This window comes from Coregonus lavaretus (assembly GCF_964263955.1).
Source record: "Coregonus lavaretus genome assembly, chromosome: 40".
In the NCBI taxonomy this organism is placed as follows: domain Eukaryota; kingdom Metazoa; phylum Chordata; class Actinopteri; order Salmoniformes; family Salmonidae; genus Coregonus; species Coregonus lavaretus.
Window position 1 is genome coordinate 9,590,345 of NC_140027.1, and position 18,939 is coordinate 9,609,283.

At 41.7% G+C, this 18,939-nt stretch overlaps 1 pseudogene across 1 annotated transcript in view; it reads right to left on the reverse strand.

The window, feature by feature from the left end:
- Window positions 1–1,305: 1,305 nt before the first annotated feature.
- Window positions 1,306–18,939, reverse strand: part of LOC311113642 (spastin-like) — a 32,672-nt pseudogene continuing 15,038 nt past the window's right edge. The window contains exons 12-17 of the transcript XR_014615944.1: window positions 17,189–17,268; window positions 16,214–16,256; window positions 16,021–16,100; window positions 11,803–11,873; window positions 11,660–11,700; window positions 1,306–2,237 (exon numbers count right to left, since the gene is read on the reverse strand). The product of XR_014615944.1 is annotated as a spastin-like (transcript). The remainder of the gene's footprint in view (window positions 2,238–11,659; window positions 11,701–11,802; window positions 11,874–16,020; window positions 16,101–16,213; window positions 16,257–17,188; window positions 17,269–18,939) is intronic.

Here is an 18,939-nt window from a genome sequence, read left to right on the forward strand (position 1 = left end):
CGACGACATGAATAACATACAGCTGGCGGGTTATACACTGTATCGGCAGGATAGAACAGCAGCCTCTGGTAAGACAAGAGGTGGCGGTCTGTGTATATTTGTAAACAACAGCTGGTGCACGATATCTAAGGAAGTCTCGAGGTTTTGCTAGCCTGAGGTAGAGTATCTCATGATAAACTGTAGACCACACTATCTACCAAGAGAGTTTTCATCTCTATCCATTGCCGATGCGAGTAAGACCTTTAAACAGGTCAACATTCAGACGGATTAGCAGGACGTGTACTCCGAGCATGCGCTGACCAACTGGCAAGTGTCTTCACTGACATTTTCAACCTCTCCCTGTCTGAGTCTGTAATACCAACATGTGTCAAGCAGACCACCATAGTCCCTGTGCCCAAGAACACTAAAGGTAACCTGCCTAAATGACTACCGACCCGTAGCACTCACATCTGTAGCCATGAAGTGTTTTGAAAGGCTGGTCATGGCTCACATCAACACCATTATCCCAGAAACCCTAGACCCACTCCAATTTGCATACCGCCCCAACCGATCCACAGATGATGCAATCTCTATTGCGCTCCACACTGACAAAAGGAACACCTATGTGAGAATGCTATTCATTGACTACAGCTCAGCGTTCAACACCATGGTGCCCTCAAAGCTTATCACTAAGCTAAGGACCCTGGGACTAAACACCTCCCTCTGCAACTGGATCCTGGACTTCCTGACGGGCCGCCCCCAGGTGGTAAGGGTAATAACACATCCGCCACGCTGATCCTCAACACGGGGGCCCCTCAGGGGTGCGTGCTCAGTCCCCTCCTGTACTCCCTGTTCACTCATGACTGCATAGCCAGGCACGACTCCAACACCATCATTAACATTTACATTACATTTTAGTCATTTAGCAGACGCTCTTATCCAGAGCGACTTACAGTTAGTGAATACATATTTTTTTATACTGGCCCCCCGTGGGAATCAAACCCACAATCCTGGCGTTGCAAACGCCATGCTCTATCAACTGAGCTACATCCCTGCCGGCCATTCCCTCCCCTACCCTGGACGACGCTGGGCCAATTGTGCGCCGCCCATGAGTCTCCCTTTGCCAATGACACAACAGTGGTAGTCACTTTAATAACTCTACCTATGTACATATTACCTTGACTAACCGGTGTCCCCGCACATTGACTCGGTACCGGTACCCCCTGTATATAGCCTCGCTATTGTTATTTTACTGCTGCTCTTTAATTATTTGTTACTTTTATTTCTTATTTAAAAAAATATTTAATGTATTTTTGGTATTTTTTTGCTATTCTTTCTTAAAACGGCATTGTTGGTTAAGGGCTTGTAAGTAAGCATTTCAGTGTAAGGTCTACACCTGTTGTATTCAGCGCATGTGACAAATACAATTCGATTTGATTATTTTGGGGGGGGGGGGCATGTCTCTGAATGTCCTTGAGTGGCCCAGCCAGAGCCCAGACTTGAACCCGATCGAACATCTCTGGAGAGAGCTGAAAATAGCTGTGCAGCGACGCTCCTCATCCAACCTGACAGAGCTTGAGAGGATCTGCAGAGAAGAATGTGAGAAACTCCCCAAATACAGGTGTGCCAAGCTTGTAATGTCATACCCAAGAAGACACAAGGCTGTAATTGCTGAAAAAGGTGCTTCAACAAAGTACTGAGTAAAGAGTCTGAATACTTGTGTAAATGTGACATTTCTTTTTTTTAAATATAAATGTGCAAACATTTCAAAAACCTGTTTTTACTTTGTCATCATGAGTTATTGTGTTTAGATTGATGAGGGGAAAAAACTATATAACTTAAAAATAAGGCTGTAACGTAACAATGTGGAAAAAGTAAAGGGGTCTGAATAGTTTCCGAATGCACTATACATGTGCCTTGTCTCAAGGTACTGTTTTATTAATCATTTCAAATTGAAATATATTGATATTTATTTATAAAATCACTGACTATAATAGTTTGGAAGACAACATAACACACAATACATTGTTTCTTAGAACAGTCCTATGACCTTAGAGTTAAAGTAAAACAATATCAAAAAAATCTCTGTTTAAAACACTTTTCAAGCTGCTGTATGTGTGTCCCCTCTCGTCTCATATACCCGTGGTGTCCCCATAGTCCTTGTTCCAGCGCACATACAGGCCCAGCGTCTGTGGTCCGACACTCCTCTTGATCTTCTTCAGTGACTCCACGAAATCAGAGAACTGGATATTCCTCACCTGCACAAGGGCACAGAACACTACGGTGATGAAGAGTGCAACAGCAGGGTTCATTCATTCACAGCAAACGGAAGAAAACAGACAAACTGTGAGGGAACACCTGAACCTGTCCAATGAGAAGCGCTCGTTTTCTGTAGAAAAAAAAAGTTTCGCTATTATTATTTATTCTCGCCCTGGCATGTTTACCGACCGACAGATCATTCGAAAATAAAATTACAAAATGTAGATAGTTTATTTTGATTGTACAAATGTTGTGGCATAAGTGTCGGGAGAAAAAGTTTTGCTATATGGCGCAAGCGAATTAGCCTACCTTCATCAAAATCTGTGTCTGGAATAAATGCAGGCAGTAGTAGCCAGCCATGCATTAGGATATTTATTAGCCTATTTCGTTGATAATTGAATAGGACTGAGTAAGTAAATCATGTGCATTTTCATCTGTCGGGGTCGTTTACCATTGAACATTGTGTGTGAATGAGTGAAGGAACATAACCATGCGCTTTGAGAGTGATAGTGCAGTAGTAGATCCAATTACAAGTATCAAGTGTGATAAAATGGATCCGAGTATAATGAGATACTCTTACCCTAGACACACTACAGATTGCATACTGCCCCAACAGATCCACGGACGACACAATCGCCATTGCACTGCACACTGCCCTATCCCACCTGTATAAGAGGAACACCTACATTGCATTCGGAAAGTATTCAGACCCCTTGACTTTATCCACATTTTGTTACGTTACAGCCTTATTTTAAAATGGATTATAAAAATTCCCTCAATCTACACACAATACCCCATAATAACAAAGCAAAAACATTTAAAATTTTTTTTTATTACAAATAAAAAATGAACCTTATTTACATAAGTATTCAGACCCTTTGCTATGAGACTCGAAATTGAGCTCAGGTGCATCCTGTTTCCATTGATCATCCTTGAAATGTTTCTACAACTTGATTGGATTCCAGCTGTGGTAAATTCAATTGATTGGACATGATTTGGAAAGGCACACACCTGTCTATATAAAAGTCCCACAGTTGACAGTGCATGTCAGAGCAAAAACCAAGCCATGAGGTCGAAGGAATTGTCCGTAGAGCTCAGAGACAGGATTGTGTCGAGGCACAGATCTGGGGAATGGTACCAAAACATTTCTGCAGCATTGAAGGTCCCCAAGAACATAATTCTTAAATTGAAGAAGTTTGGAACCACCAAGACTCTTCCTAGAGCTGGCCGACCGGCCAAACTGATCAATTGTAGGAGAAGGGCCTTGATCAGTTAGGTGCCTAAGGACCTGATGGTCACCCTGACAGCGCTCTAGAGTTCCTCTGTGGAGAAGGGAGAACCTTCCAGAAGGACAAGCATCTCTGCAGCACTCCAGCAATCAGGCCTTTATGGTAGAGTTGCCAGACGGAAGCCTCTTCTTAGTAAAAGGCACATGACAGCCCACTTGGAGAAACAACATTCTCTGGTCTGATGAAACCAAGATTGAACTCTTTGGCCTGAATGCCAAGCGTCACATCTGGAGGAAACCTGGCACCATCCCTATGGTGAAGCATGGTAGTTGCAGCATCATGCTGTGGGGATGTTTTTCAGCAGTAGGGACTGGGAGACTAGTCAGGGTCGAGGGAAAGATGAACGGAGCAAAGTACAGAGAGATCCTTGATGAAAACCTGCTCCAGAGCGCTCAGGACCTCAGACTGGGGTGAAGGTTCACCTTCCAACAGGACAACGACCCTAAGCACACAGCCAAGATAACACAGGAGTGGCTTCGGGACAAGTCTCTGAATGTCCTTGAGTGGCCCAGCCAGAGCCTGGACTTGATTACCAACAACGACGAGACAGCCTACAGGGAGGAGGTGAGTGCCTTGGCAGAGTGGTGCCAGGAAAATAACCCCTCCCTCAACGTCAACAAAACGAAGGAGCTGATCGTGGACTACAGGAGACAGCAGAGAGAGCACGCCCATCCACATCAACGGGGCTGCAGTGGAGAAGATCAAAAGCTTCAAGTTCCTCTGCGTGCACATCACTGATGACCTGAAATGGTCCATTCACACAGACAGTGTGGTGAAGAAGGCACAACAGCGCCTCTTCAACCTCAGGAGGCTGAACAAATATGTCTTAGCCAAATATTACATTTGTTATTTTTCCTGTGAAGATCATTGCGTTGCATTCCATGTCTGAAATGTGCTGAATAAATAAAGCTTGATTTGATTTGATTTGATAGTGTTTTACCCACTTTATTTGTAGTCATAGTTCATCCTATATAGTGTAACTACTGCTATACACACCTTTTCTATTCCCATACTGTCCATACACACCATTCATATACATATATATTGATTATATTCCGGACTCAGGTTCAGAAGCTAATTTCCAAAAATTCTATCAATTTTGCCATGGGGTTTTGTACTGTGTAAATATATAGTGTATTCTCGACATAGCTCATTCTAATATTTCTACAACTGTACATTGCATTTTAGTTACACTGTTTATACACACTGCATATTTATTTATATACTGGATTCTTGACATAGCCCACTCTAATACAGCGGTACCCAAACTAGGGGTCGCAACCCCATTTCCACAGTAAATGGCTAGGCCCGCTATACTATGAAATCACACACTATTGCAGAGACTTTGATATTACCGGCCGCAATTGATATGGTGAAAACAATGTGGGGAGGCAGAGGCACAGAAACCCACATCAATACCTTTGTCAGATAGCACTTTTAAACAAATCATGTATTATATTGCTAGCAATCAAGAGGAAACTGAATGAATGACTCAAACTCCCCAGCTTATGCTCTCCAAATGGACGTTAGCTGTGAGGCCCGAGATGCCCATCCATTGACTTTTGTTCGCTATACATGTCGGGGGATGCTATTCATGAGGACATATTGTTCTGTCTCACGATTCCCGAGCATGAAACATCACAGGGGATGTTCAGTGTGCTGCGTGTCTATATTGACATAAAGCTGATTCCATATGGGATCGAATGATGGGCTTTTGCACAGATGGGGCTCAATCTATGGCGGGACGGCGGGCAGGCCTCTGCACTCTAGTTATGAATGTGTCTCCCTCTGCCGTATGGACGCATTGTATGATACACTGAGAGCAACTGGCGGCAAAAGAGCTGAGCACAGAACTCAGAGATATACTGCAGCAGGTAACTTCAATTGTAAACTACATCAAACCACAGATATGGGATCAGAGCATGGCAATGTTCTATTTCACACTGAGGCTTTGTGGTTATCGAGGGGGAGTGTTGGAAAGAGTTTTCGCCTTGAGAGAGGAACTGTTGTCATTCACATTGGATGTAAAATAAAACTGACTTGGTTGACTTTCTGTGTAATGAAAATAAAATATGTCTCCTTGCCTATGTAACAGACATATTTGGGAAACTGAACGCAAGCATGCAGGGGAAATACAAAAACAGTATACAGATGAGTGACCAAATCAGTGAATTCAGAGGAAAGAATTCTCATTGGAGAGTCTTTCAAAAGTGAACCACGCCCCCTTCCTTCGGCTGTACATGTTTCTAACAGAAAACAGCATCAGTAACTGTCCCACACGAGTGATGACTGCTCACCTCCAACGCTTGGAAGAGCACTATGGGACCTACTTCCCAATCTGTTTGACTGTGATCCTGGCTCAGTTGACATGCTGGTAAGTGAAATCGAACAGCTGATTGAGCGGTCATGTGACCGAACGCATTCACGGGCCACTACGGAGGAGTTTTGGTCTCACTCTGAGCATTAATGCAGTGTTCAAAAGAACTTGGAAATCTCCGACTTCTGACTTCAGTGTGTTCAAGACAACTGGGAACACTGAAAAAAACGAGCTCCGACAGGGAAAAATCTATTTGAACGGTCATCCAACTCGGAATTCCAACTCGGGAACTTCTAGAGCTCCGACTTCCTGACCTGAAGATCACTGACATCATGATTTGACCTCGTATTTTTCCTGAGTTCCCAGTTGTCATGGTACCCTTCGCCAGCTCATATCTGTGGCTGGATTCAGTGCTCTCGTCTGCATTAAAACCAAATATCGATCCAGGTTGGATGTGACAGCAGAGATGAGGTGCGCACTGTCGACCATGCTCGCTGACTTTGAGAAGCGCCAACGCAACATGCATCAAGCACACCCATCTCATTAGTGGTGGTGAGATAAGATACATTATGTCACTCTAATTTGCAATTGACTGTCATAGCCCGACAATAAAAGTATGTGATGGTGAGTTGAGAAGACAAATCAGAAATACTGTTAATGTTTTTTCAATTGACTGCCATAGCCCAAATAAAAAAAGTAAACATTGGCTGTTATTTACATAATTTTTTTCACATGGTTGGGGTCACAAGAGTTTTCAGATATCAAAATGGGGTCGTGGGCCAAAAAGGTTTGGAAACGCCTGCTCTAATATAACTAATAGTGTAAATATCATTCCTAGTATATCTTTTGTAAATGTATCTGGTGTAGATATGTATAGATTCCATTTGGATTACTGTTACAGTGCTTTTTGCATTGTTAATTGGATTTGTTCTGACATTTCTTCATTTCTTTATTTTAACTTTTGGGATTATGTGTGTATTGTTTTGTATTGCTAGGTATTACTACAATACAGTTACTGTTGGAGCTAGAAACACAAGCATTTCGCTGCACCTGCGATAACATCTGAAAATCTGTGTACGCAACTTTAATTTGATATGTTTTTACAATTCCAATTCAAAAAGTCTAAACAGTCTAATTCCAATTCCATCACATTAAGATTTTTTTACATTTGCATTTAATTCAATGTCAATTCTCAAATTCATGAGTGAATTCAATAATTTTTATTTCAAATTAAATTGGAATTGACCCCAACCCTGGTAGATACCCTTTAATTCAAGTGAGCACCAGAAAGATACTTGTTGGTTAGCAGTGTTTCTGTAGTGCACATGTTTGCTAAGAAATCGCCACTGCATTGATGCAAATAATCATGATGTCATTCTGCCAGGTAGGCATAGGCTACTTTGTAGTTAACATTTAATTGAGAAGGTTTTTGGGAAAGCATTATCATTAGCATCATCATTAGCATCATCGCTAACGGCTACACAAATTAGACAAACGCGCACACACAGACAGGGGCATTCCTGATGCATTTTGTTAATGTTTTATGAATTAATACAAGTTCAATACATTTTTGAATATTGTTGAATTCCATTTTAAAATGTTTGGATTCCGTGATACCGCCCCCGTTCTCCGCATCGCAGATTTTATAGGGCCCTAGATAAGTGTGTTTTTGATTAAAATTAAGGCGTTGGCAAATAAAATTAACGTGAAATTTGGCTATAGGAACAGTAGAGTTTGTGGCTAAATGTATTGTAATTTAGGTGGAATGAGAACATCTCTACCAGCCCAGGAAAAACCTCCAAAACCCAGGCCAATGTCCCTGATGAAGTGGCATTCTGCTTATTAAAGAAACACACAAAACACAGCCGCTGTGTTTTTTACAATCTGCCAAGCAAGACTACCAAAAGACCAAAAACTAAAACATGTGAAAAACAAGCATATTCCTCTCCTACTCATTACTTTAAGTCAGGACAACGTGCAAAATACAATTCTGCATTATAAAAACAAACTAAAAAACGCAAGCATAAAAAAAAAGGTATTATAATTTAGAGTAGCAATACCCCGCCTTAAATCTTTGGATCGATTCAATGCAATTCAATCTATGAGGACTGCAACCATAGACATAAAACCGCTATATTTAGCAAGTCTTGAGACCTCTCCAATTACTTTTATTGGTAAAAAAGCCTAGCGACAAATTCAGCTACTTTCAAGCTGCCTTGGAGAGTTTTGCACATAGAATTAGGAATTAGAATAGTAATTTAAAGCTGCAATATGTAACTTTTTGGACGACCTGACCAAATTCACATAGAAATGTGTGTTATAGATCTGTCATTCTCATTGAAAGCAAGTCTAAGAAGCGGTAGATTCTGCATAGTGCATCTTTAATAGGGATCACTATGGTTTTGCCACCAATGGTTTTGCCAGCATCTAGTGACTTTTTCCACTCACAGCAACAACGCACACACAGGCAGGGAGGGGGTGTGCGGCGGGCGAGGGGGCGTAAATGCTAAGCTCGGTACCGTAACTGTGCCGCAGCAAAGCAAATTTGTGCTTTGACGTCGACGCGGCAACAGCAAAACGTAATCTAGCAACAAATCAAGCAGCCAACAGCAATTCTCACAAAAAAATGTGTTGGCAACACTGTTCATGCTACTAATAACCCATGCAGACCTGGGCAGAAAATAGTTATATTTTGTAGTTTATTTTAAAATACAAACTTTTCAAATACTCGAGGAAGTCAAATATAGTTTATATAGAGCAGTTGTCACTAACCACTGTAAAAAAATGAATATGTAAAACAACAACGATAAAGGCCTTTTTATATTTTTTTCAGTTTAGCGCTGTTGGCGGTTGGTGGACTTGATTCAGCAGCCCTAGCACCGGGAAGGCAAAGTGTTCCCATTTTGAACCATTTCATGTGTCTCAAGGTAGACCTCCGCATACCCGGCAGGCCCAGAGAGCAAATCAAGTGCACCTATAGGCCTACCACTGGCCAATCAGATAGATCGTGTCTGGCAGTTTCCTCGAGCCATAGGCTGTAAAAAAGAAGCCTCAGCAAAGTTGATAAAGTGATATTTCAAAAATGTTAAAACTATGACTAGAGATTGACTCAATGAATACTGCAAAGAGCTGCTGTTTTTATGAGTTAATGTTTAAGTTGTTATTCAGCACTTTGTTCAACACTTTAAGCCATAAAATCCACGTTCTCCCTACTTCCACTCATGCTACAACCAGCACTGCAGCTGCAATGAGTGAGTATAGCAAAGTGTTTCACCAGGCGATGATGCAACCAGTCAGGATGCTCTCAATGGTGCAGCTGTAGAACCTTTTGAGGATCTGAGGACCCATGCCAAATCTTTTCAGTCTCCTGAGGGGGAATAGGCTCTGTCGTGCCCTCTTCAAGACTGACATGGTGTGTTTGGACCATGATAATTTGTTGGTGATGTGGACACCAAGGAACTTGAAGCCCTCAACCTAATCCACTACAGCCCGTCGATGAGAATGGGGGCGTGCTCAGTCCTCCTGTAGTCCACAATCATCTTCTTTGTCTTGATCACGTTGAGGGAGAGGTTGTTAACCTGGCACCACACAGCCAAGTCTCTGACCTGTCTCTCCCTATAGGCTGTCTCATCATTGTCGGTGATCAGGTCTACCACTGTTGTGTTGTCGGCAAACTTAATGATGGTGTTGGAGTCGTGCTTGGCCATGCAGTCATGGGTGAACAGGGAGTACAGGAGGGGACTGAGCACGCACCCCTGAGGGGCCCCATTGTTGAGGATCAGCGTGGCAGATGTGTTGTTACCTACCCTTACCACCTGGGGCGGCCTGTCAGGAAGTCCAGGATCCAGTTGCAGAGGGAGGTGTTTAGTCCCTGGGTCCTTAGCTTAGTGATGAGCTTTAAGGGCACTATGGTGTTGAACGCTGAGCTGTAGTCAATGAATAGCATTCTCATGTAGGTGTTCCTTTTGTCCAGGTGGGAAAGGGCAGTGTGGAGTGCAATAGAGATTGCATCATCTGTGGATATGTTGGGGCGGTATGCAAATTGGATTCTGGGATAATGGTGTTGATGTGAGCCATGACCAGCCTTTCAAAGCACTTCAAAGCATATTCATAATATAGCTAACTTAGCTAGTGAACATACAGAGAAAACAAGTTATAATTAACTGGCTAGCTAATTAGCGTTAGCAGTGTTTTCAATGGTGGCAAGTGCAGCTAGCTAACCAGCTAGCAAACAATGGAACAAAAGTATAATTTTGGATTCGAAAACTAGTCCAACAGGCTCTGCATTTCAGGAATCACCCCTGGTGCACTGATCAATTATTTAGCCATTTAAACCATTCATTTTTTCATGAATACTCTGTTTTTGCCACTGCCGTCATTGGTATCCTTGGATTTCAAACGTGAAATGGTCGGACTGGAGTCTGGTTAGTGACGGTTGCTATCCAATGGAGCGCTGCGATTGGTTGTACAAAATTCTGGGCCGGGATTAGTGAAGAGTCAATTCCCACCCCAGCATCTAACGACTTGAAGGAAATCTATCAAACGCTCAGTCTGCTCTGGTCGTGTCTGTGTCAAAGAGTCAGCACACTCAACCCCAGCAATTATTAACTCAAACCCTGGTCCCTGCGACTAATTCAAAAAGTATTATACCAAAAGGTTAAGGTGAGGTCTCTAGATGTTGTATTAAGGTTGTTTCGTGTTTTTACAAGGGGTTCACTTTTTTTTGCATCACTTTTGAATAAAAGTTAATAAAACTTGTATGCCATTTTTTTATGAGAATGTGACTATAATAAATAAACAGAAAAATAGCACAGTATGGAATTATAGGTGCGATAATATCAGATATTTGGAGTAGCATATCATGGAATAGGTATTCCCAAATATCGCCGAACCCAAAATATGCTCTTATAAATAAATAAATAACAACACCAAGATTCATAGGTAGAAGTTGCTGCCAAGGGCGCCAAGTTGGCACAGGATGCCCACTCTGTAGACAGGCTGCCGAAGGGTGCAGTCAACAACTCAACAACTAGCCATTGTATCTCAAACCGAACACTATCACTCAATATGCACGTTCACGAGTCAATCTCAATGGCTAGTTGTCGAGTCTACGAGGGCTCCACTGCACCCTTCAGCAGCCTCTTAAACGAGTGGGCATCCTGTGCCGACACATCGCCCTCGGCAGCAACTTCTACCCATGAATTTTAACCCATTACCTAGCAACAACATGGCCACTACTACTTTGCCCTCAAAATAGTCATAATGAATCTAAGATAATCATTTATTTGTAATTATTTGCTGAGGTCTTAGTCGTGCAATTTTACATAAGGCATTTTGTGCTTGAAGGAGTATTATTTTGGAAGTTTTAAAAAGTGCATGAAAAACAGCTGACCCGACACTGTTTAGAGAAACATGTGGTTCTACAGACTGATTTATGAGAACACAACTTCATCAGCAAGCTGTAAATAAAGGACAAGTTACACGCTGTTTATCAGCGGCCAAAATCACTAGCTTGTTAAGTCCCATCCCTGTGTTTGTCAGTGAAGCTAGCTGTTAGAACTAGTTAGCAGGCACTATGAGCAGGCAGGCTAAGTTTTGGCGAGTTGCTTTGGTGCTTTTTTGTGCTGAAGTAGAGAGATGCCGTTTTGTTTTTATAAGTGTACTAAAACAGGTCGCAGAAGGAGACAATGCTCGCAAATGGGTTTGGAATTTTTGAATATTGACAAGTGGCAGTTGGGATATAAGTGGTCGACTGGTCAAAGTGTTTGGTTTATTATTCAGCCTTTGATGTATACAGTGAATAGTGTAAACGTACCTCGTTTGCGGCCATATTCCTGACTTGTTCTGGACGCAACTCTGAGAATTGAAAGAGATTGGATTAGGAAACAAATAGACACATTTGTAAAGAGACCAATTGCTGTTCCGATCAAAAAGGTTTGAATGAATTGTGCCGCTTACCTCTGATGGGACCGAGGGACGCATCTTTGGCCAGTGAGGTCAGGTCACTGCCAGAGTAGCCTTCTGTCATTCTGCAAGGATTACACATATACCAAGCATTTCCATTATACCACAATATATTTATCTACATCTCTTAGATCTCTATACAGTCAGGTCCAAAATTATTGTCACCCTTGATAAAGATGAGCAAAAACGACTAAAATAAATAATACAAATACTGAGCTATATTGTATGCTCCAATTGTTATTTATTTATATTATTTTATACTAATATAATTGCTCAGATAAATAGATTTTGTTTAACAAGTAATACAAGTAATATATCATTTTTAAGACCGGTGTCAAAATGATTGGCAACCCTAAATATTCTATCTGCATTTACATTCTACTTTTTTAAGTTAATCTCATTTTAGGAACTGTATTGTGACCTTCCCTGGCTTCCTGTTTCACTGGGGTATATCCAGGCTGTCGTAGCCGGCCGCGACCGGGAGACCCATGGGGCGGCGCACAATTGGCCCAGCGTCGTCCAGGGTAGGGGAGGGAATGGCCGGATGTAGCTCAGTTGGTAGAGGATGGCGTTTGCAACGTATGAAAAAAATTAAATAATAATGTATGCACTCACTAACTGTAAGTCGCTCTGGATAAGAGCGTCTGCTAAATGACTAAAATGTAAATGTAAAATGTATAACAATGAGGTAACACGCATGTAAAATCCCTTTGTTATTGTCACACCAGCCTTCGCTTTGGCTCCCCCTCCTGTCCAGCTCAGGCGTTCGGCGTCGCCGGCCTTCTAGCTTCGGCCAAACCTGCTGCTGGCAAACACCCTTCACTCATCAACCCCGGACTTGTCTCGTCATCATTGCACACACCTGGTTCCAATCCCCACGCTATCACTGTGTATATATACCCCCTCTGTCTTTTGTCTTGGTTGGTCATTGTATATGTTGCTTGTTTTCATGAGAGGAATCTCTCCTACTATTTCCTGAGTACTTTATATTTTGCACTGTGGGTTTCGTCCCGCTTTAAGCTATGGTGCTTTAATAAATTCAGTAGTTCTAAACCTGCGACTGCCTCCTGCCTACTCCTCTCTACACTTGTGACAGTTATCCATCACCATGGGAGAATTCGCAAACAAAAAGCCACAGATGGTTGTTGAACATCATAAAATCAGGCAATGGGTACAAAGAAATTGCTAAAAAAAGAACACAACTACTAGGGCAACGATTAAGAAGTTTCAAACCACTGGAACAGTGGTAAACTTGCCTGGTATTGGACACAAGTGTATCTTGTCCCCACACACAGTAAAGAAGATAGTTTGCGAGGCAAAGAATATTTACGGGCCAAAGTTGGAAAATTACAGAACTTGTTCACATCTTGGGGTCTCCAAATCTACAATTAGACGCCACTTCCATGCCAATAGGCTCTTTGGGAGGGTTGCCAGAAATAGCCTTTATTGAGAGCAACCAACTCATGTAAATTCCTGGAGTTTGCTAAACGGCATTGGCACTTGGATTGGAATAGGTGCTCTGGTCAGATGACACAAAAATAGAGCTTGGCGTTGAAAGAAGGATGCATATGAAGAAAAAAACCTCATACCTACTAGGGCTGGGAATTGCCAGGCACCTCACAATATGATATTATCACGATAATTAGGTGTCGACGATATGTATTGCGATTGTCATAATTCTACATGTATTGCGATTCAATACTGTGATTTTATTGAGATTCCATGGTCCAAACATATTGCTCACCACATGTCTGCTGCAGAGTGACAAGAGATAGCCATGAGAAAACAAGTTTTGATCAGTCATGGAAATAAAAGTGCTGAAAACAAATTGGCTCCCTATTTAAAAAGAAGATGGAGAACAAGCTATGAAGGAAAAATACTGGAGTTTTGGTGCAGTTACAGCCAACTAGCACAAACATATTGCGATATTGTCAAACCGGTACAATACGATATATCATCAAAAATAATATCCCGATATGTAACTATTGATTTTTTCCCCCCATCAATAATACCTACTGTCAAATATGGTGGTGGATCTTGGATGTTATGGGGCTGTTTTGCTTCCACTGGTCCTGGAGTCGTTGTTAAGGTCAACGGCATCATGAACTGTAGCAAGTACCAGGACATTTTAGGCAAAAATCTGGTTGCCTATGCCAGGAGGCTGAAACTTGGCCGTAAGTGGATATTCCAGCAAGACAATAACCCCAAGCACACATCAGAATCCACAATGAAATGGTTAACTGACCAGAAAAATCAATTTTGCAATGGCCATCTCAGTCTCCGGACTTGAACCCCATTGGAAACCTGTGGTTTGAATTGAAGAGGGCAGTCCATAAGCGCAGACCAAAGGATATCAAGGATCTGGAAAGATTCTGTATGTGTTCTCCAATCTCATAAAACATTTGAGAAAAGGGCTCAGTACCATTATCCTCGCAAGGGGAGGGTGCCGGAGTATTGAAAACAGGGGTGCCAATAATTGACACCTACACTACCGGTAAAAAGTTTTAGAACACCTACTCATTCAAGGGTTTTTCTTTATTTTTTACTATTTTCTACATTGTAGAATAATAGTGAAGACATCAAAACTATGAAATAAAACATATGGAATCATGTAGTAACCAAAAAAAAGTGTTCAACAAATCAAAATATATTTTATATTTGAGATTCTTCAAATAGCCACCCTTTGCCTTGATAACAGCTTTGCACACTCTTGGCATTCTCTCAACCAGCTTCATGAGGTAGTCACCTGGAATGCATTTCAATTAACAGGTGTGCCTTCTTAAAAGTTAATTTGTGGAATTTATTTCCTTCTTAATGAGTTTGAGCCAATCAGTTATGTTGTGACAAGGTAGGGGGTGTATACAGAAGATAGCCCTATTTGGTAAAAGACCAAATCCATATTATGGCAAGAACAGCTCAAAAAAGCAAAGAGAAACGACAGTCCATCATTACTTTAAGACATGAAGGTCAGTCAATAAGGAACGTTTCTTCAAGTGTAGTCGCAAAAACCATGAAGCGCTATGATGAAACTGGCTCTCATGAGGACCGCCACAGGAATGGAAGCCCCAGAGTTACCTCTGCTGGAGAGGATAAGTTCATTATAGTTCCCAGCCTCAGAAATTGCAGCCCAAATAAATGCCTCATAGAGTTAAAGTAACAGACACATCTCAACATCAACTGTTCAGAGGAGACTGTGTGAATCTGACCCAACACACCTCCAGGCTGTGCATCAGATCACCTGGCATCCGCAATCCCCCGACCTCAACCAAATAGAGATGGTTTGGGATGAGTCGGACGGCAGAGTGAAGGAAAAGCAGCAAACAAGTGCTCAGCATATGTGGGAACTCCTTCAAGACTGTTGGAAAAGCATTCCAGGTGAAGCTGGTTGAAAGAATGCCAAGAGTATGCAAAGCTGTCATCAAGGCAAAGGATGGCTGTTTGAAGAATCTCAAATATAAAACATATTTCGATTTATTTAACACGTTTTTGGTTAGTACATGATTCCATATGCGTTATTTCATAGTTTTGACATCTTCACTATTATTCTACAATGTAGAAAATAGTAAAAATAAAGAAAAACCCTGGAATGAGTAGGTGTTCTAAAACTTCTGACCGGTAGTGTCTCTTTTTTAGATTACTTGTTAAACAAAATCTCTTTCTCTGAGTAATTGTATTAGTATACAATAATATAGTTTTGCTCATCTTTATCAAGGTTGCCAATCATTTTAGACGTGACTGTATATCTCTATACCTATCACTGACTCTTTATCTGTATGTCATTCTGAAAGCATAAAGAGATAGCAAACATTTCAAATATAGCATTATGTCTCTTCATCTCTAGATATCAATATTTATTTATTTTTATTTTTTGTTATTTAGCAGACGCTCTTATCCAGAGCGACTTACAGGAGCAATTAGGGTTAAGTGCCTTGCTCAAGGGCACACCGACAGATTTTTCACCTAGTTGGCTCAGGGATTAGAACCAGCGACCTTTCGGTTACTGGCACAACGCTCTGAACCACTAAGCTATGTGCCGCCCATCCATCATTTTGAAAGGATTACAGAGAACAAAACATTCTATAAATTATAAAGATAGATGGATATCATGATCTATAGCTCTATCAACTACCTATTGTACAAAGTTAATTCAAACCATGGTAAAGGATATCTAAAAGTACATACCATATTAGGTAGGTTTCCAATTCAATTTACCTGGCGAGCTGGGACAGTTCTTTCTGTGCGAGAGGATTCCCGTGCTTCCCCAAAAGGTTCTTGACCAGTTTTAGCCGTGTCTATACACGACACACAATTATATACATTTTTGCAGGGAAATTGCATTGGGGAATGCGATTTGTTTACTGTAAGGCTACAATTGTAAATGGAATTAATAGGTTTCTTAACATACCTCTTCTGTTGGTAAAGCCACGTACACCCGTTTTGCAAAACGTCTGTGAATAAAAACAGTTTGAGAACATGTTGCCATTGGGTAGGACTTGAAGACTTGAAGGACAATTCCACCACTTTATAACCAGTTATTATGCTGCTAGGATACACTGAGTGTACAAAACATTAGAAACACCTGCTCTTTCCATGACATAGTGAATCCAGGTGAAAGCTTTTATTCCTTATTGATGTCACTTGCTAAATCCACTTCAAATCAGTGTAGATGAAGGGGAGGAGACAGGTTAAAGAAGGATTTTTAAGCCTCGAGGACAAAAAAATGTGTGTGCCATTCAGAGGGTGAATGGGCAAGACAAAATATTTAAGTGCCTTTGAATGGGGTATGGTAGTGAGTGCCAGGCGCACCGGTTTGACTGTGTCAAGAACTGCAACGCTGCTGGGTTTTTCACGCTCAACTGTTTCCCGTGTGTATTAAGAATGGTTCACCACCCAAAGAACATCAAGCCAGCTTGACACAACTGTGGGAAGCATTGGAGTCAACACGGGCCGCCAGATGCCCATCGCTGTATTAGACGAAGACAACCACAGCAACATATAGCAGGAAATTCCAATATGATCAGGAAACTATAGACATGTTATATAGATAGCTAAAAATGACTGTCCATCATTTATTTTATTAGTTATCTCAGGGATCCTACTTGAGAAGCAATTTCCAGTTTTGCACATCACTAAACAGTCAATAGCCATGAAATCATCAAATTACACTAAAACTGTGTGTATGACATCACTAAATACTTCATAATAACAAACCAAATGTTAAATGTGGCGGAGTTGCCCTTTAACAGTGCTACCTTTTGGCAGAGAGACCTCACTGAAAAGTAAACCTGGGTTGTGTTCAGTAGGCACACAAAAACATATGAAACAGGTAGGGAGGTACAAATTGGGCATCCCCTGCCCCAACCACACTGGCCTACAGTACCTAAGTACAGCCTCGTCCAGCTCCTGAGGCCTGTTGGTGGCACCCATCACCAACACCCGCTCATCCCCACCAGATTGCACCTAAACACACACCAAAATAAATATTATTGGCAGCAACACAGACAATATACAGTGGGGGGAAAAAGTATTTAGTCAGCCACCAATTGTGCAAGTTCTCCCACTTAAAAAGATGAGAGAGGCCTGTAATTTTCATCATAGGTACACGTCAACTATGACAGACAAATTGTGGAAAAAAAATCCAGAAAATCACATTGTAGGATTTTTAATGAATTTATTTGCAAATTATGGTGGAAAATAAGTATTTGGTCACCTACAAACAAGCAAGATTTCTGGCTCTCACAGACCTGTAACTTCTTCTTTAAGAGGCTCCTCTGTCCTCCACTCGTTACCTGTATTAATGGCACCTGTTTGAACTTGTTATCAGTATAAAAGACACCTGTCCACAACCTCAAACAGTCACACTCCAAACTCCACTATGGCCAAGGCCAAAGAGCTGTCAAAGGACACCAGAAACAAAATTGTAGACCTGCACCAGACTGAATCTGCAATAGGTAAGCAGCTTGGTTTGAAGAAATCAACTGTGGGAGCAATTATTAGGAAATGGAAGACATAATCTCCCTCGATCTGGGGCTCCACGCAAGATCTCACCCCGTGGGGTCAAAATGATCACAAGAACGGTGAGCAAAAATCCCAGAACCACACGGGGGGACCTAGTGAATGACCTGCAGAGAGCTGGGACCAAAGTTACAAAGCCTACCATCAGTAACACACTACGCCGCCAGGGACTCAAATCCTGCAGTGCCAGACGTGTCCCCCTGCTTAAGCCAGTACATGTCCAGGCCCGTCTGAAGTTTGCTAGAGTGCATTTGGATGATCCAGAAGAGGATTGGGAGAATGTCATATGGTCAGATGAAACCAAAATATAACTTTTTGGTAAAAACTCAACTCGTTGGGTTTGGAGGACAAAGAATGCTGAGTTGCATCCAAAGAACACCATACCTACTGTGAAGCATGGGGGTGGAAACCTCATGCTTTGGGGCTGTTTTTCTGCAAAGGGATCAGGACGACTGATCCGTGTAAAGGAAAGAATGAATGGGGCCATGTATTGTGAGATTTTGAGTGAAAACCTCCTTCCATCAGCAAGGGCATTGAAGATGAAACGTGGCTGGCTCTTTCAGCATGACAATGATCCCAAACACACCGCCCGGGCAACGAAGGAGTGTCTTCGTAAGAAGCATTTCAAGGTCCTGGAGTGGCCTAGCCAGTCTCCAGATCTCAACCCCATAGAAAATCTTTGGAGGGAGTTGAAAGTCCGTGTTGCCCAGCGACAGCCCCAAAACATCACTGCTCTAGAGGAGATCTGCATGGAGGAATGGGCCAAAATACCAGCAACAGTGTGTGAAAACCTTGTGAAGACTTACAGAAAACGTTTGACCTGTGTCATTGTCAACAAAGGGTATATAACAAAGTATTGAGAAACTTTTGTTATTGACCAAATACTTATTTTCCACCATCATTTGCAAATAAATATATAAAAAATCCTACAATGTGATTTTCTGGAGAGAAAAAAATCTCATTTTGTCTGTCATAGTTGACATGTACCTATGATGAAATTACAGGCCTCTCTCATCTTTTTAAGTGGGAGAACTTGCACAATTGGTGGCTGACTAAATACTTTTTTTCCCCACTGTACAATGCCTTCGGAAAGTATTTAGACCCCTTGACGTTTTC